This window comes from Chiloscyllium plagiosum, chromosome 42 (assembly GCF_004010195.1).
Source record: "Chiloscyllium plagiosum isolate BGI_BamShark_2017 chromosome 42, ASM401019v2, whole genome shotgun sequence".
Taxonomy (NCBI): domain Eukaryota; kingdom Metazoa; phylum Chordata; class Chondrichthyes; order Orectolobiformes; family Hemiscylliidae; genus Chiloscyllium; species Chiloscyllium plagiosum.
The window spans coordinates 1,399,025-1,417,549 of record NC_057751.1 but is presented as its reverse complement, the minus strand read 5'-3'; positions in this window follow the sequence as shown (position 1 = coordinate 1,417,549).

Below are 18,525 nucleotides of genomic sequence, written 5' to 3'. Positions count from 1 at the left end.
TAGTTCTGGACTCCCCGGCCCCAGGGAAAAGACTTTGTCTATTTATCCTATCTATGCCCCTCATAATGTTATAAACCTCTATAAGGTCACCTCTCAGCCTCCGCTCCAGGGAAAACAGCCCCAGCCTGTTCAGCCTCTCCCTATAGTTCAAATCCACCAACCCTGGCAACATCCTTGTAAATCTTTTCTGAATCCTTTCAAGTTTCACAACATCTTTCCGATAGATAGGCGACCAGAATTGTACGCAGTCTTCCAAAAGTGGCCTAACCAATGTCCTGTACAGCCACAACATGACCTCCCAACTCCTGTACCCAATACTCTGTCCAATAAATCAGACTTTGAAACTGTTGTATTCTGACTGATACCGAGGGGCCTTTTCTGGGGCACTGGCGAGGTGGGGGAGGGAGGGTGGTGACACATTTACAGTGCCCTCCTGCTCAAGGAGTGACTTGGCAGAGTTGCCTCACAGTAAGCCCGATGCCAGCTATGCCTCCGTGTCAAACGTCCCAACTCGGTTAGGGGCACTCCAAAGTGTGAGGTGCAATTGCTTTCTTCCTCCTGGTCTGCGTGTGAACTCTCACTGGGTACAGCGAGAGGAAAGTGAGGTTTGTGACCATACTATGGCTTGAAGAGGTGTTTTCTCAGCCTGGATTTTCTTATGAAGAAAGGTTGAGACACAGGCACCAGGTGGGACTGGTTGTTTTTAAAGTTGGAACAATAGAAGCAGCCTGAAGGGATGGGCTCAAGCTCCCACAGAACCAGGATTTACAGTTTTAGCTTTCTGTTGCAGTTGCTGGGATCTTGTAGCTGGATGTGGAAGCCTGTATTCCTCTCTCTCTTAACGGCTAAAAGCTGAGAATCTCTTCCTGTTACTGGAATTACATGTGAGACAATCTATTTTACTGAACTTGCCTTTGCAAAGGCTCTGTCTGTGGGATGTAACTATATTGGAACAGTTCATGAGTAGCTGATTATTTTAAGTATTTTGAGTTGTAATTAAGGCAATTCTTTGATTTTTATTTTGTCTGTATTTTAGCTGTCGTGTAAAAATAAATTGTGTTTTGCTAAGCGTCGATAGTTTGACCAATCGAATGCAACCTTAGACTTACCTTGTAAATAAGAAAGTGTTCAAGTCTAGGCTCGCCTTCTGAAGACATTGGGAGGGGTATGGTTTTCAAAAGCCATCGATTGTCTTTGTGCTGCTTGCTGCTGGTGGACATCAGGCAGGATTCAGCAGCATGAATCTTGGCAGGAGTTTGTTACAGATCATTCTCAAGGTCACAATCATAGCCATCAGACCACGACCACTCAGCCCCCAGTGGAATGGGACCAGCCTCGAGCTTTCCCGCATTAATGGAAGGTGTGCCTTCAAGGTGTTGAGGTCCACCTTTCACAGTACATTCTTGGGTCGTCGTTGCTCTTAGAACAACGCCGCTCAGTCTGACAGTACAGGGCTCCACCATGTCCACACATTCCCAGACCATTCGACGCTCAGGTCTGGTTTTGTTTTAAGTGTGTGAATCATGTACCCATTTTCTCCAGCACCTCCATATGGCTAAAGATCAGTGACTTCAGCAAGAAGCTTCATGTTCCCCTCTTTCTGGATCAACATTAATGCGGTTCCCATGTCAGCTCGTCCTCGGTTGGGCGGTCGGTAAATTGACCATAGCTCCGTAGTATACAAGGGGGGAGAGAAATCTCATTGCCATCAGGGATTGTACAGTCGCTGTTCAATGTGGCCACACTCCCCAGGGTTGTGTTACCTGCCTGGTGCTTGGGTTCAGGATATCTCATCTCACCTGGAGTGAAACTTGGAGTGTGAGAGGAATGTTCTCGTGGTCCACATCGGTAACAATGATCGAGTTCGAATAAAGGAAGAGGTTTAGCTGCGGGGAATATGAGCAGCGAGGAGCTGAACTGAAACCCAGAACAACAAAATGAAATAGCCTCTGGATTACTACCTGGGGCATGACCGCATTGACACAGAGGCACAAGCTCCGAAAACTTGGGATTCTAATCAACCTGTTGGACTACATCCTGGTGTAGGAGGGGTGCGCCTTCCAACATTAAAGAGGGAAATATATAGCTCAAAGATTGGGGTAGGAGAAATGGGTTCAAACGTATGGGACATTGGCACCAGTACTGGGGAAGGAGGGAGCTGTTCCAATGGGACAGGTTCTACCTGGAGCATTCTGGGGCCAACCATCCTGGTGAATCACATAACAAGGGCTACAGCTTGGACTTCATTGAATGGTTGACTTACTGTTGTTACATGTACCAGGATACAGTGAAAAGTGTTGTTTTGTGTGCTCTACAGGCAGGTGCACCAGGGTAGCAGAACAGAGTGCAGAATACAGTATTACAGCTGCAGAGAAGGTGCAGAGAGAGAGACCAACATTAACATTTGAGAGGTTTATTCAAAAGTCTGATTACAGAGGGGAAGAAGCTGTTGTTGAATCTGTCCATACGTTTATTCAAACTTGTGTATCTTCTGCCCAAACAGAGAGTGTGGAAGAGAGTAACACTTGGCTAGGATAATGTTGGTTGCTTTCCCGGGTCAGCAGGAAGTATAGATGGAGACAATGGATGGAGGGCAGGTTTGTTGGTGGACTGGGCTGTGCTCACAACTCTCTGTAGTTTCTTGCAGATCAGTTGCCATACCAGGCTGGGATGGATCCAGATAGGTTGCTTTCTACGGTACACCTCTAAAAATTGATCAGAGTCTTTGTGGACACGCTGAATTTCCTGACCCTCTTGAGGAGGTAGAGGCATTGTTCTACTTTCTAAACTGTTTCGTCAATGTAGCTGGACCAGGAAGGGTGGTTTCAATTGTGTGGAAAATTCTGGAAAAAGTTAAAGGTGGAGAGGTCTCGACAGAGGTTATTCAAGTTTCCAGAAACAATAATCAGACAGAGAGGATGGAAAGAGTCAGGAATCTAACTTCTGGCACAGCAGATGAGGGGACCACTCTGAGACGGGGGCATTCATTGCAGGACCGAGCGTGTTGGACTTGAATGCACACAGTATGTGCTTGTAGGTCAGCTTAAAATCGGCAGGTTGTGGGTATCACAGAGACACGCTGCTGCAAGGGAATTGGGGCTGGGAATGAAATATTCAAGGATACACATCCTATCAAAAGAACAGGTGGGTGGGCAGACTGGGGTGGGGGTGGGGGGCTGTGTCACCTTGTCAATGAGAATGAAAATTACAACATAGATCATCGAACATAGAACATTACAGCGCAGTGGAGGCCCTTCAGCTCTTGATGTTACACCAACCTGTGAAATTAATCTGATGCCCATCTAACCGACACCATTCTATTATTATCCAAATGTATGCCCAATGCCCATTTAAATGCCCTTAACATCGGTGAGTCTATTACTGTTGCAGGCAGGCCATTCCACGACCCTACTACTCTCTAAGTAAAGAAATTACCCCTAATATCTGTCCTCAATCTATCACCCCTTAACTTAAAGCTATGTCCCCCATGCTAGCCTTCACCATCTGAGGAAAAAGGCTCTCCCTGTCCACCATATCTACCTCTCTGATTATCTTATACGTCTCAATTAAGTCACCTCTCAACCTTTCATCATAAGACCTTCCCTCCATACCAGGTAACATCCTAGTAAATCTCCTCTGAACCTTTTCCAAAGCTTCCACATCCTTCCTATAATGCGGTGACCAGAACTATACACAATACTCCAGGTATGGCCTTAGCAGTGTCTTGTACAGCTGAAGCATGACCTCATGGCTCTGAAACTCATTCCCCCTACCAATAAACACCAACACATCATATGCTTTCTTAACAACCCTATCAACCTGGGTGGCGATTAAATCGAAAGCAAGAAATGATATGGCATTAGTAAGTGTCGAATCTTTGTGAGTTGAGTTGAGGAATGTCTGAGCAAAACTCTGATTGAAGTCATGTACAGGCCTGTAAGCAGTGGGAAAGGAAATACATCAGGAGATAGAAAAGAGAAATATAAAAAACAGTATCCTTACAGTAATCATGGGAGATTTCAACATACAGGTGGTTATGGAAAATCATCTTGATAGTGGATCACAAGAAAAGAAATTTGAGACTGCAGCCGCCAGTCTCAAAGACTGACATGGGAATATTTTATTCATTCACCGGGTGAGGGCATCACTGGCCAGGCCGGTATTTAGTGCCCGTCCCTAATTGCCCAGGGACAAGTTCAGAGTCAACTACATTGGCTGTGGGACGGGAGTCACACGTAGGCCAGACCAGGTAAGGGTGGCCGATTCCTTCCCAATGAGTTTTTTTCAACAATGGATTCATGGGTTTCATGAGACTCCTAATTCCAGATTCTTTACTGAATTCAAGTTCACCTGCCTGCTGTGACAGGATTCGAACCTGGCTCCCCAGAACATTCCCTGGGTCTGTGGATGACCAATCCAGCGATAAGGCCACCGGGCCTGGGCCTCCTCCGTTCTGCTGTGGTTCTGATGTCATGCCACATTCCCACTCATCACCCTCACTTTGAAATATATCGCTGATCCTTCACTGTCTCTCTGTAACAGTCTTGTGGCTATTATATACACATCACTATCTGCAGCGGTCCAAGGGGGCAGCCTCACCACCACATTCTCAAGGCCAGTGTAGGCTGGCCTTACATGAACGTCTCATTCTTCAGGTGGATGACCAAATCCAACCTCACCAATTTGTGGAAAAGTTTTAGCCAGTGTCCTGAGGCCAATACCCCCAGTCCTCATTCCCCATGAGCGGTAAGGGGGTGTGAATTTGCCAGGTTAACTCTGATTTCTCTCCAGCAATGCTGCCAGACCCACTGAGCTTTTCCAGCAATTTCTGTTTTTGTTTCTGATTTCCAGCATCCTCAGTTGTTTTGGCTTTTTGATCTTGCCATTCAGTCTGACCTCACTTTCAGCTGAGCATCTCTTTCCCACTGCAGTGAGAATCACGGTGTCTCTGGGCGAGAGGAACCAAAACATACAATCAGTGTTCCATTGACTTCCCGAGTGCTTGGCTGCAGTTTGAATTTTGAAAGCAGAATGTTCACATTATATGGATGTGGATTGGGAATGCATTGATCTCTGACTGACAGTCAATCCCGTATCAGCACATTAAATCCCTCCTCCCCCAGCCATCTCCAAATTATGGAATAAAATGCCACAGGCTGGAAAGAAAAGTTTATCCAATTACTGTGGATTGTGTTGTTAGCCTCGAAGTGGTTTTCACACCCTCCTGCTTTGATGAAACACAATGTGATTTTGTACTCGTTAGGCTGATAAGAAACTGATTGAGCCTTCACCCAAATGTCTGGTGGGTCTGCACTTTGGAACTGCTCTGTGTTAGTAGTGAGGAGTAAACCCAGTCTGACACTCATCAGTGGGATGGATATTGTCAGTGTGCATTGAGAGTTCTTCATGTCTGAGAGTGTCAATTCATGATGCCACCCAGTCAGGCTTCTCATGTTTTTTTTGGAAATTTGTTCCTGACGTGTTGAGCTGGCATCAGGAATTATAGGACGCTCCTGCTTTGCCCTCAAAGTGAAATGAGTTGACTCACATCCTGAGGGAATGATCTGGAGATGCCAATGTTGGACTGGGGTGTACAAAGTTCAAAATCACACAGCTGAATTCACACTGTAAATTTTTGTCTGTGTGTTAGGATTGAGCCCTGCACTACCACCTGATGAAGGAGCGACGCTCCGAAAGCTAGTGTGCTTCCAATTAAACCTGTTGGACTATAACCTGGTGTTGTGGGATTTTTAATCCTGAGGGAAGACATACTGATCCTCCCTGGCCCGGGTCCTGCCCTTCATGTTGTTCACAGCCCACAGCTCGGTGTACCAAGTGAGTGAGCCCATAGGCTGCACCAATGCTGAAAATCCTTGGTGTGTCTTAACAGGAACTTTCCAATTAATCCCACTCCCCTCTCCTTCTCCAAGACCCCTGCACCTTTCCTTTCCCCTTCCATGGTGTGGAGGTGCCAGTGTTGGACTAGGATGGGACAAAGTTAAAAATCCCACAACACCAGGTTATAGTCCCACAGGTTTATTTGGAATCACAAGCTTTCAGAGCGCCGATCCTTCCTCAGGCACCTGAAGGAGCGACGTTCCGAAAGCTAGTGCTTCCAAATAAACCTGTTGGACTATAACCTGGTGTTGTGGGATTTTTAACTTCCTCTTCTCGAGATTTCAGTCAGGGTGGCATGATGACATGGTGGTTAGCACTACTGCCCCACAGCACCAGGGACCTGGGTTCGATTCCAGCTTCGGGCAACTGTCCGTGTGGAGTTTGCACATTCTCCCCGTGTCCACGTGAGTTTCCTCCCACAATCCAAAGATGTGCAGGATAGAGTGGATCGGCCATGCTAAATTGTACATAGTGTTCAGGGATGTGTAGGTTAGGTGGGGTAGCCATGGGGAGTGGGGTAGGGAGGTGGGTCTCAGTGGGATACGCTTTCAAGGTTCAGTGTGGACTTGATGGGCTGAATGGCCTACTTCCATACTGTAGGGATTCAATGATTCCCTTTGGAACATTAGGATCAAACCAGCTTTGACCAGCCATTCCAGCAGCAGCAGATTTCAGACTAATGATTGTAAGGATGTGCCTTATTGTTACTGACCCTCCTACTCACTGGAAACAGGTTTCCCTCGTTTATTCTGTACACACCCTTCATTAGGTGGACAGCCACTCTGTCATGTTTCATTGGTACACGCTCTGGCGATAAGCCTCACATCCCAAGAGTACGTTCGGGTTGACAGGTTTCCTGCACTAAGCAGCAAGCTCAGGGGAACTTGCCACTTCTGGTGATCTCAGGTCATGGAAGCAACCTTCCAGAAAACCCCAGGAGCAGGTAGGCCCTTGTGCCCTGAAACCCAGGAATCTGGCTGGGTTAGTATGCTGCAGGTTATTGTTACTGAGCTGGATGGGGAAGGGTTAGGGTGAGCTAATAAACTGAATTCTAAACTTTACAGTCCTCAGCTGTTGCTGTAGCATGGCCAGCCCTCGATATGAAGATACCGGGAGCAGAATTTGGCCATTCGGTCCATCAAGCCTGTTCCACAGATCTCCCACTCTCTGGCTGAAGAGATTCTCCTTGTCTCAGTTCTAATGGGTTGTGCCTCCACTCTGAGGCAGAACCCTCAGGTCCGAGTCTCTCCTACTTGTAGAAACATCTTCTCCATGTCCACTCTGTCCAGGTCTCTCAGTATTCTCTATGTTTCAATCAGAATCCCCCTCATCCTTCTGAACTCCATCGATGACAGACCCAGAGTCCTCAAGCACTCTTCATATGACAAGCCCTTCATCGCTGGGACCATTCTTGGACACATCCTCTGGATCCCCTCCAACACCTGCACATCTTTCCATAGTTCCAGGGCCCCAAACTGCTCAGAATGTTCTCAATGAGGTCTGATCAGAGCCTTATACAGGTTCAGCAGTACATCCCTGCTCTTGTATTCTAGCCCTCTCGAAATGAATGCTAACACTGCATTTGCCTTCCTTCCGAAGTGAACCTGCATGTTAACCTGAACAGAATCTTGAACGAGAACTCCCAAGTCCCTTTGTACTTCAGCCTTTCCCTGTTTAGAAAATAGTCTATGCATCTATTTTTCCCAGCAAAGTACATAACCTCACACCTTCCCACACTATATTCCATCTGCCAGTTCTTTACACACTCTCCTAGCCTGTCCAAGTCATTCTGCGAAGTCCCCACTTTCTCAGCAGTGGCCCTCCCTCCACCTCTTTGCGTCATCTGAAAATTATTTTATTATCAACAATGCCTTCAGTTCCTTCGTCCACGGTCACTAATGTCAAATGTGATTAATTGTGGGCCTAACATTGACCCTTGCGAAAATCCACTAGTCACCAGCTGCCATCCTTTACCCCCACTCTCTGCTTTCTGCCAGTCAGCCAATCCTCTCTCCATGCCAGGACCTTAACACTGCCACCGTGGGCTCTTACTTTGCAGCTTCCTGTGTGGTACCTTCTCAAAAACCTTTGGAAATTCAAATAGATCACATCCACTGGCTCTCCTATGTCAGACTTTATCATTACCTCCTCCAAGAATTCCAACAGATTTGTCAGGCATGATCTCCCCTTGACAACGCCATGTTGATTCAGCCCTATCCTCCTATGATGTGGAGGAGCTGGTGTTGGACTGGGGTGGACAACATTCCAAATGCTGCCTGACCTGCTGTGTTTTTCCAGCACCATTCTAGGGTCTTGACTCTAATCTCCAGCATCTGCCTAGTTAAAGTTAAATATCCCACAACACCAGGTTATAGTCCAACAGGTTTATGTGGAAGCACTAGCTCTCCTTTATGAGGTGGGTGAAATACATTCTTAAATACACTCTCAGATCTTGCCAATGACCAAGTCGGGCTAACCAGCCTATAGTTTCTTATCTTCTGCTATTCTCTCCTCTGAAACATTCGGCATTTTCCGGAACTCTGGGACCCTCCTCGACAAACTGCTCAGCTATCTCCTTCAGAACCCTGGTCGGAATCCACCCAGTCCAGGTGGTTTATCCACATTTCATCCTCTCCAATCCCTTGAATGAGAAAAGGATATTGCTTCCTCATGTCCCAGCAGGAGGGAGAGTGGATGGAGGGATGGGAGATGAAGGGAGGGACAGAGGGAAGGTGAATGGAGAGAGAGTGGATAGAGGGAGGGGCTGAGGGAGGGAGGGATGGAGGGAGAGTGGATGGAGGGATGGGAGATGAAGGGAGGGACGGAGGGAAGGTGAATGGAGAGAGAGTGGATAGAGGGAGGGGCTGAGGGAGGGTGGAAGGAGGGAGGGATGGTATTTGGAGGGTGGAGGGAGGGTGGGCCAGAAGCCATCATTTTGGATGTGATGGAAGCTGTGTTGGGTGTAGTTTAATGAGAAGGATCTCTGAGAACAGGTGCTGGCGGCAGTGGAAGCTTGCTTTAAGGATTTGTGACATTGCAGTCCCCTGGAAAGTGACACGTTGGGGACTGCCAAGCACTTCAGGAGATCCTGAGGCTGTGAAAGGCGCTACTGAAATGTAGGCCCCTCTTTCTCAGTGCTGGAGGACACGGAGGTTGGCATGAGATAAGTTTGTTGTAAAATGATGGATTGGGATTGGATTTGCCCCTCCATGTTGAGAAACGAGTGGATTTTGCAGTGTAACTCTCAGTCAGCACCAACTCTCAGACAGTGCAATGTGGGTGAACTCAGGAGCGAGTACACTTCAATTTCACTCCATTTCTTCAAGAACATGCCAGACCATTCAGTGATTCAAAAGGAAATTGCCAGGGCTGCTGTTTGAAAGAGGAGATCTCTAGAACACTGGGTCATGACTACAAGGTAACTGTATCACAGGACATACCTGGAAATGTGTTGCTGGAAAAGCGCAGCAGGTCAGGCAGCATCCAGGGAACAGGAGAATCAACGTTTCGGGCATAAGCCCTTCTTCATCCTGTTCCCTGTATGCTGCCTGACCTGCTGCGCTTTTCCAGCAACACATTTCCAGCTCTGATCTCCAGCATCTGCAGTCCTTACTTTCTCCACAGGACATACCTGCCCGCCTGGCATTTGGGAAATATCTCCGGGGGGGGGGGGGGGGGTTGTCTCAATGGATAGTATGTGGGTAATTCCCTGACCCACTGCAGGGGCTAGTGTCTGAGAGGCTGATCATGCAACGAGTGACAGAGAGAGGGACCGACTATCTCCTGAATGCCCACCAGCCTTCCCCACACCCTCTCCCCTTTGCAGTCTGTCTGCAGTTCCTCTGGCCAGCCTGGGAGACAGAGGCACCTTCTCCCATCAGTGTGGCCTCTCTCCAAGGAGGATGGGCAGTCTGCAGTGATGAGCATTCTCCTGAAAGCCCCGGGGACTGGCTGTGGCTGACATTCCCAAGATGATGCTGGGGGGGGGGGGGGGTGGGTGGGGGGTCTGTGCCAGTCCGGGAGCTGTTCTCGAACCCACCGAGATTGAAGCCAGTGTTCGCATTTGGTGGCGAGCTCAGTGCCAGGATAGTTGCAGTTTCCCTGTTTGGAACTTGCCCCCCTTTGGCTGTGTGGCTGTAGGAAATAAAAAGCGTGGATTTTGCCAGGGCTGCCTTCCCCTGCTCTGACTGGCTTGGAGGCAACATTAAAGGCTCCTTCAGCCTGTCTCCCCGCCCCCTCGGAGCTGCTGAGGTTATTGCCCGCCGACAGGACACACCAGCGAAGGCAGGCTCCCAAAGGTTGCGTCTTCAGGAGCCAGGAGTCGAGCGGAGACTTCCAGCGATGCATCCCTTAGCGTCTCACTGCGTTTGCCTGTATGAGGTTTTCATTTCAACTTCCATTTGGGATTCTGCGGTCATTCCCAGCAATCCTCTCTGACATTCAGCTGTGTGAAAGTGTGCTGAGATTTTGAATGTTTAATCTGTACCTTCTTTCTGTGACAGATTGCTGCAGTTTCTCCTGCTGACACTCCGAGCCCAGGTTAGTAAGTGAAAGGATTGCTCTCTTTCCAGAGCATCATCATCTGAAATACTGAAATGTGCAGCCAGCTCAGCTTTGCGACTTCGAGAGGAGCAGTGTCTTTTCTGATGTTCAACTTGCATTGTTTCAGAATGTGCTAGCTCGTGAACTTTTCAGCTCATTTTCAACTTTTAGATAGCAAATTTGAAATGTTTAAAGAACTGCTTGCATTTTCTAGGCGGGAGGTAGTTTGAGTTGCCCTGACATGAAAATTTGGGATCCCCCAGAGTGACTGAAGTACCTGTTGTACACTGGATAACACAGGGACATGGCTGGACAGGGAGCCAGCAGAGAAAGAGAAAGACTGAGCGTTGGAAACTCAAGTGGTGTCACTGAAACCATGTGCTAAATGAGTTCAGCCTTTACTTTTCCTAACCAATGCTCAGACAAAGACTATATCTCTCAGATATGCATTCCAGTTTGGGAAAATGATGTGCTGGGAGCAATTAGGTCTTGTTAGACTCCTGTGAATTGATGTACTTTTGAATGGGGTGGGTGGTAATGGGCAGGAGATCGAGTGTGTGATCCAGAACGGCAGTAGATCAATATGAACCAGTGTCTCCGAGTTAATCTCCAACCTCTGAACAGATTCATAGGCTCTCAATGCAATTGATTCTATTTAAAGGAGACTGTTTTAAAGGTGGCATTTGCAAGTGAACAGAACAAGCACTCACCCAGGTGATAATTCAGCCCAGAATTTTGTACATTGACTGTGCTATCTGTGTTTATTTGAAAAATCCACAACGTGAGTCAAAGATCAGTGGTTTGAATACAGATGCGCTTGGAAGAAGGGAGGAAATTACATAGGTCCTTCAGTTAAAAAAATCTCCCACTGTAATCCAATTAATCTAATCTAATCATGTTCAAATGAGATCATAAAATGTGAGGAAAGAGAGAGAATGGGGTCTCTCAATGAAACCCACAGTATTTGATTTTTAAAAAATATCAGCTATGAAAACCCCCAACAAAGTTTAACAGTAAGTTCCTGCATTACCTCAGCTTCATGAACAGAGCTTTCTCATCATTTGATATTATAGAAATGTTTTTTACTTCATCAAAGTTCATTTTAAATTGACTAATTCTGTGACAAGGTACAAAACACATGGATCTCTATTGTGGCCTTGACCTCCTCAGTGTAGCCGCCAATATATCCTCACGGGTAAACATGGAATCCAGTTCCTGTCCAAATCTCCCCCTCCAAAAGGGAATGAGAATCTCAGGTTTGGTGATATTCACTGAGGGGTAACTGTTGGCCCCGGACACCAGGGAGCCTTTTCCTTAACACACTCCCGAGAGAGCAGATGGTGCATTTCTTAACCATTTCCCAACAATACAGCACTCCCCTCACTGCTGGCAAGGAGGTGTCAGCATTCATCAGCTTCTCAGTGCAATCCACAACTTTCTGACTGAAGTGGTAACAAATGTTACCCACTGAGTCCTGGCTGGTCCCTCAGTGAGACATTTGGGATGTGTTTCTGAGGGAATATGTCCTTCAGAGCTTGCTGTCTATCATTGCTCATTATTCCTGTTGGTCTTAGTCCCTACTGCTGCAACCCATTAATACTCTTCCATCTTCACTTTCCCTCAACCCACTTCCCTTCCCAAATGCTGCAATTCTTACCCATCATTTCTCCTCATTCAGCACTCTGCTCAAGCATTTTTACTCTTTCTCTTTGTCCTTCCTGTCACACTCACCACACACCCCCATCCTCACTATTGCCAGTCACCCCCCCCACCCCTGCCAACCACTTGTTCTCCTCCTTAACCTTCTGTCTTCCCTTACATTTCCTCTCTCATGTGTTGGTGCCTTTTCTAGAGCTGTAACTGCCTGTTTGTCTGTCTCGCTCTGAATCCTGGTCTTAGTATGTGCATGTCACTCATTGAAACATGTCTTTCTCTTCTTCACTCTCTGTCTCTCTCCATTACTGTTCAATCTCTCTCTCTCTGTCTTTCTCTCTCTCTGATAACAGCCTCTTTGAGTGTGTCTCCCGAAATGAATGTCTCTCTCTGTATCTCTGATACTAGTCTCTCAATTTTATGTTTGATTGCAGTCTCTCTCTGCTTTGCCAGTCTCTGTGTGTCTCTTTCTAATCCCAGTCTCGCTCTCCACAAGGCTAGTCTGTGTGTGTGTGTATCTCCTTTAGATTAATGACTTGCACACCAAAAGTTACCACAGGTGTGATAATATCCTGTCATTTTTAATCTCTTTTACATACACACACTTACAAATAGAAATTTCCCTGACACATGAAAATAAATGTCTGGTGTACTGTAGCTTATTCCCCACTGTCTCCCAAGGTACATGACACACCTCTTCTGCTGGAACACCATCCAATCAATAAATGGCAATCTGCGAAATGGACAACTTTTAACAAATCAGTATTAACCTATGGACAATAGGAATGCCAGGTATTGGGAAAATCAGGGGGAACTTCTTGCAAAGCACTCTGAATGAGAACACATGAAAATCACATACACACAGTTTGCATCTTCTCATCGTTTGCAAACTTGCTGAACTTGTCTGAAACTGTTTTGACTTGAACCAAATTTAATTCAGTCACTACCCCCGTGCTTATTGAACTTTCCTGGTGTGGCCATATCTGGGATTTCAAATTCTAATCTTTATTTTCAATGCTGTCCCTATCTCTGTAACCTCCTCCAGCCTACAACCCACTAATATCTCTGAGTTCCACCAATTCTGGTCTCCTGTCAGTCGTTCACAATCTGCACAGAATTCCATCCTTAAAGTTTTTCTCCATGTCTATGCTGCTTGTTAAAAATCAGATCTTGAGCCAAACATTCAGTTACCTGCTGTAATAACTCTCTGTGTCTCTTGGTTAAATTTGATATGGTGATGTGTGAAACACCACTGGCCAAGTTCCTACTTGAAGGCTTTTTATAAACCCAAGTTGTGGATAAAAAGGATGAGCCTTGAGAGTCTGAACTGGAAAGAGTAAATGTAGAGGAAGCCATTTAGTAAATGGGGGAGAAAGGAGAGGTGAATATTTCCTGCAGCTCAGCACATTTACCTGTTACCTGTGTGGAGCACTTTGCTTCTGTGTGTAGGACAGATTCCACACAATGTGTGTGTGTGTGTGTGTATGTGTGTGTGTGTGTGTGTGTGTATGTGCGTGTGTGTGCGTGTGTGTGCGTGTGTGTGTGTGTTGTAAGTGCAGTCAGACGGAACCTCTTGATGATTTCCCAAGCTCCCATGACCACAGCAGTTTGACTCTCTATTGTTTCAGAACGGTGGAGAGGATTCTATGCTTAGGATGTTTAAACATGAGTTGAAACACCAAGATCTTGTCCCAGGCTGTCTCCAGAGTGGGTTTGCTCCTCGAAAGGGCATCAGTAAACCCAATGGGTTTGTCTGATCACTTGGCATTCGTTCATTCACCTCTCCAAATTCCTGACACACACACACAGTGAGGCATTGCTCGGTGTGAACTGGTGAAGTTTGGACTTGCTGAGCCGAGATCATGCTTTAACAGTTGAAGAAATTGACTTCAGTTAGCTCTTGTTTCAATGCAGGAGCTAGGTAGGAATCTTTCTATTGGCTATTTAGCTGTAAAAGGCAGGCATCAGCAATTCACAGTGGCAGGGACTGACGAGGAGCAGGAACTACAGCTGCAGCAGTGAATGCTTTGTCTGAGGCTCTGATGAACTGAAACTGCAGCCCAACATCATGCAAAACTGAGAATGAGGTCCTTCTGCTATTTCTGTCAGTCTGCCTTTCCCTCCTGCAATTCTGTCATGCCAGGTGGAGTGACTGATTGTGGGATCCTGCTGTTGTCTTTGCTACATTATAACTGTGACTATGCTGCCATTTGTGGTAAAGCACTTTTGGACATCTTGAAGGTGCTGTTGAAATGCAAATTGTTTCTAAGTGCCTTTGCTGGTTGCTGCTGACTGAAAACCAGGATGTGTATTTGTTTAGATGGTGAGTGTTGATGCATCATTGGGGGGTGCTGTTTGAGAAGGTGTTACTAAGCTCAGCGCTGGAGGCAAAATCAGTGACCGTCCAACTGGATCCTGCAGATGTGTCCCAGTCATGGGAGCTCATCTACTGTCAGTGTAGTGTCTACACTCTGTGGGTGGGTACTCTCCCACGGGACTCTCCCTACATCCACAGCCAGTATTCCTTGTGAAAATTTGATTATTGGCACATTCTCAGAAACAGAAATCTGACTGAAATTATCCCAAATTCCATCCAACGGAATTGTGTTAGTTTGATTGAGAAGGCAGTCTCCATGTATCCAGCTGTCTGTCTCTGTTTATTCATGGCCATGAAATTATTGACTGGTTTAACTGTACAATCAGTTCTCACTATCTGCCTGTCCACTGATCTCTCAGTTTCTCCCATCTATCTCAAACTATTGATCCCTTAATAACCATTCAACTGCCTTCATTTGGAAAACTGTTTGCCCATCTTTATTGATCAATTCATCAAACTGCATCAATCTAAATCTGTCCATTTGTGGTTCTGTGTCCATTCTAACTTTGTACCACTGTTTCTCCATGTTGAACAATTTTCCTAATTCTGCAACTGTTTCTGAACAAATATCTCTACTGAATGATGTTTATTTCTGAATTTACTAAATGCCTGCCTATTAATCTGAATTTATCTGCCTCTTCAAATCTATGTGTTAACTACTGTCATGCATGCATTGCTTCATCTCCACCTCCCCCAATTATCCATCCTTCTGCTGACATTTTATCACTCAGCTATTTGGATGTCAATCTATTTATCTCCTTTGTTCTGTCATTACAACCTGTGAAGTTGATGGGTTCTAACTGTATCTCGATAGGAATAACTATCCTGATTACAAGTTTATTGAGAGGCACTGCTGTGTCTGTCATCAGTCCCTGCTCGTTAGCATATTGCTGGAAATCTTGTGCAGAGTTTAAAAGGGACTGTTCCATCTGAAACATCTTCCCTGAGATCCCAAGGTTCTCTGCCTCTCTGGCATCCAGCTCCATCACCTGCACAGCCAGCCACACTGAGCTGGCCAGTTTTATAATGCTGTCTGCTGTCTTCAGGGAAGAAGGATGTAAAAATAGTGACATTTTTCAAAAGCAAGGCTGGAAAAACCTGTCCAGGAAAAACCACAAAGCTCTCTCCCTCACTCTCCCTCTCTCAGTTTCTGGGCTGTTTCAGGAACTGGTCTCTCAGTGCTGAGGTGGCTGGACTGAGCTGCTGTGCTGGGAAATGCACTGGTCTTTGCATTGTAAGGTAACTGCACTTTCAATGAAAGACCAACCGTCCATCTATAAAGTACTCCTCACAATCTGGGGGAGGTCCCATTACCAGCCAGTGACTGTTTGCAAAGGTCTGCACACTCCTGCGACTGTGCAAACACAACGTGAGAAATGATCAGATAATTTATTTTAGGTGTTGGTTCTGCAATAAATCTTGTTCAGGCCATGGGGTAAATCTCCTCACTCTTCAGAGAACAGTTCGGAGATCCTATCCAGTCACCTGAGAAAGTGTTTAATGGGGAGAGCTCATGACCTTAGTGAACAGACTCCCAGGTAAAATTCAGTGTCTGGCTGGGAGTGTCAGTGTTCAGTCTCGGGCAGGGGGTTGCCTCCAGTCAGGTATTTTCCTGCTTATGTTTGTACCTGCCTTTCGTTAATTTAGTTCCAATTCTCACTGCAATTGAGAACTCATCAGGAATGCATGAGTGGGTGTCTGGACAAACAGGCTGGTCAGAAACAGCATTTTCTTTCAGATGCACACCACCAAGCTTCATTGTGACAGCTAACAGAAGCTATGAAACTAATCCTGTCAGTCCTGCTCTGTTACATCAACATGGGGAAGCATGAGACATTGTCTCGAACCTACCTGCAAACAGAATTGAATCTCACCCTGCCTGTGATAGGTGTAATTTCAGCCCAGCGAGATCCTCAGAACAAACAAACTAGATGTCTATCCATCCATCTGTCTGTTGATTGATTTATAAACCTATCTCTCTGATCTAAGTCTTTCTCAATTTCCGCATGTCTTCATCTTTGTCACTGACTCACCCCAGCTTTCCATACGTAGACAAAGTTAAAACTCACACAACACCACGTTGACAGACGGTCTCACAGTCTCCATCAGATTTCAGGCTATTAGAAGTACATTGTAACAGTGAAACCCAAGCTGTGGTTTGTTTCTCTAATTAGGAAGCAATCATGAGTTTTACCATACCAAGCTGCCATTGAATTGTGCCTGAATACACAAAGACCTGTTCTGGAATTGAAGACATTATGTGTTTATTGGGTAACCAGCCCAGTGTCATCAGGTCCCAGTCTAATCAGAAAGGGTGTGAGACAGCACCATGCTCTGCATCATTTGCCTGGGGTATGCTTCATTTTCTTTCATTCCTTTCTCACAGAAGGGAGTATTGCTGTTCTGAATCTACAGCCATATTTGATTCCCATTTATTTTACATTCAGAGTACGCTGTTACTTTTAATATACTCAACGTTTTACTCAATGGACAGCAGAACACCAGGGAGCTCAGAGGAACAGAAGAATCCTAGGGTAACTGTCCACAGACCCCCGAGTGCAGCGGGCCAGGCTTACAGGACTAAGCATGCTCACCGTTATCAGTTGTGGTATAGATTCTCAGAGCAGGGAGATGTTGGAGCTGGACAGGACTTTGGTGAGGCACAGCTGGGGTACTGTGTGCAGTTCTGGTCCCCACACTATAGGAAGGAATTGGTTGCCCAGGAAGGGGTGCAGAGGAGATTCACCAGCATGTTGCCTGGGATGGAGCAGTTTCACTACGAAGAGAGGCAGGATAAGATTAAGTTGTTTTCTTTAGAGCAGAGAAGTTTTGACAGAGACCTGAGTAAGGTTTACAAGATGATGAGGGGCATGGACAGGTCAATGGAATGTAGCTGTTCCCCTTCGTCGAAGGGTCAGTAACAAGGGGCCATCATTTTAAAGTGAGAGGCAGGAGGTGAGGGAAATGATGACACACTTTCTCCCCCCAGAAAGCGCTGCCTGTGGGGGGATGTTGAAATGGGAAGCCTCAGAGCCATCAAAAGGTACTTTGATGAGTGTAGAACATTCAAGGCTATGGGCCCAGTGCAGGAAATTGGGACTCGGATTGGTCGTGGGACATTTTTGGTGGTATGGAAATGATGGGCCTCGGGGACTTTTCTGTACTGTAAAGTTCTATGACACCAAGTCCAAAGATGTGCAGGTCAGGTGAAGTGGCCATGCTAAATTGCCCATAGTGTCAGGCGCATTAGTCAGAGGGAAATGGGTCTGGGTGGGTTACTCTTCCGAGGGTCAATGTGGACTGGTTGGGCCAAAGGGCCTGTTTCACACTGTAGGTAATCTAATCTAACCTAAAAAAAATTTTCCTAACATCACAACACTTTGCATTTTTAAAGTGCCTTTAATCAAGATAAATTTCCCAGGAGCGCTTGTTTGAATTTGTTTTCTTGGGTGGTTTCTGACCCCTCCGTAGTTGCCCTTGAGAAAGTGATGGTGAGCTGCCTTTTTGAACCACTACAGTCTGGGGTGGTGAAGACGCAGAGTCATGCAAGTTTTGTCCCAGTGACAGTGAAGGAAGAGTAATATATATCCAACTGGGGAAGGTATGTGTGTGTGTGTCTGTGTGTGTGTGTGTGTGTGTCTGCCTGTCTGTCTGTGTGTGTGTGACAGACTGTGTGCATGTGTCTGTGTGTGTGTAAGTGACAGACTCTGTCTGTGTGTGTGTGTGTGAGGTGTGTGAGGTGTGTGTGTGTGTGTGTGTGACAGACTGTGTGCATGTGTGTGTGTGTGGTGTGTGAGGTGTGTGTGTGTGTGACAGACTGTGTGCATGTGTGTGTGTGTGTGTGTGTGGAGGTTGCTTGGAAGGGAACTGAGAGTTGGATATCTTCCCATGCTGTTATTCTGTCAGCTGAGAGAGGTTGCACATTTGTAAAACTATCCAGTTTCTTTATCAATGTTTTCTCCTCAGGAGTAACGTGAATGGCCTGATAGTCGAAAGCAGGTAGTATAATGTTTACCAGCCCTCAGAGTCCCTGTGTGCCTTCTCCCGTGGGTAAG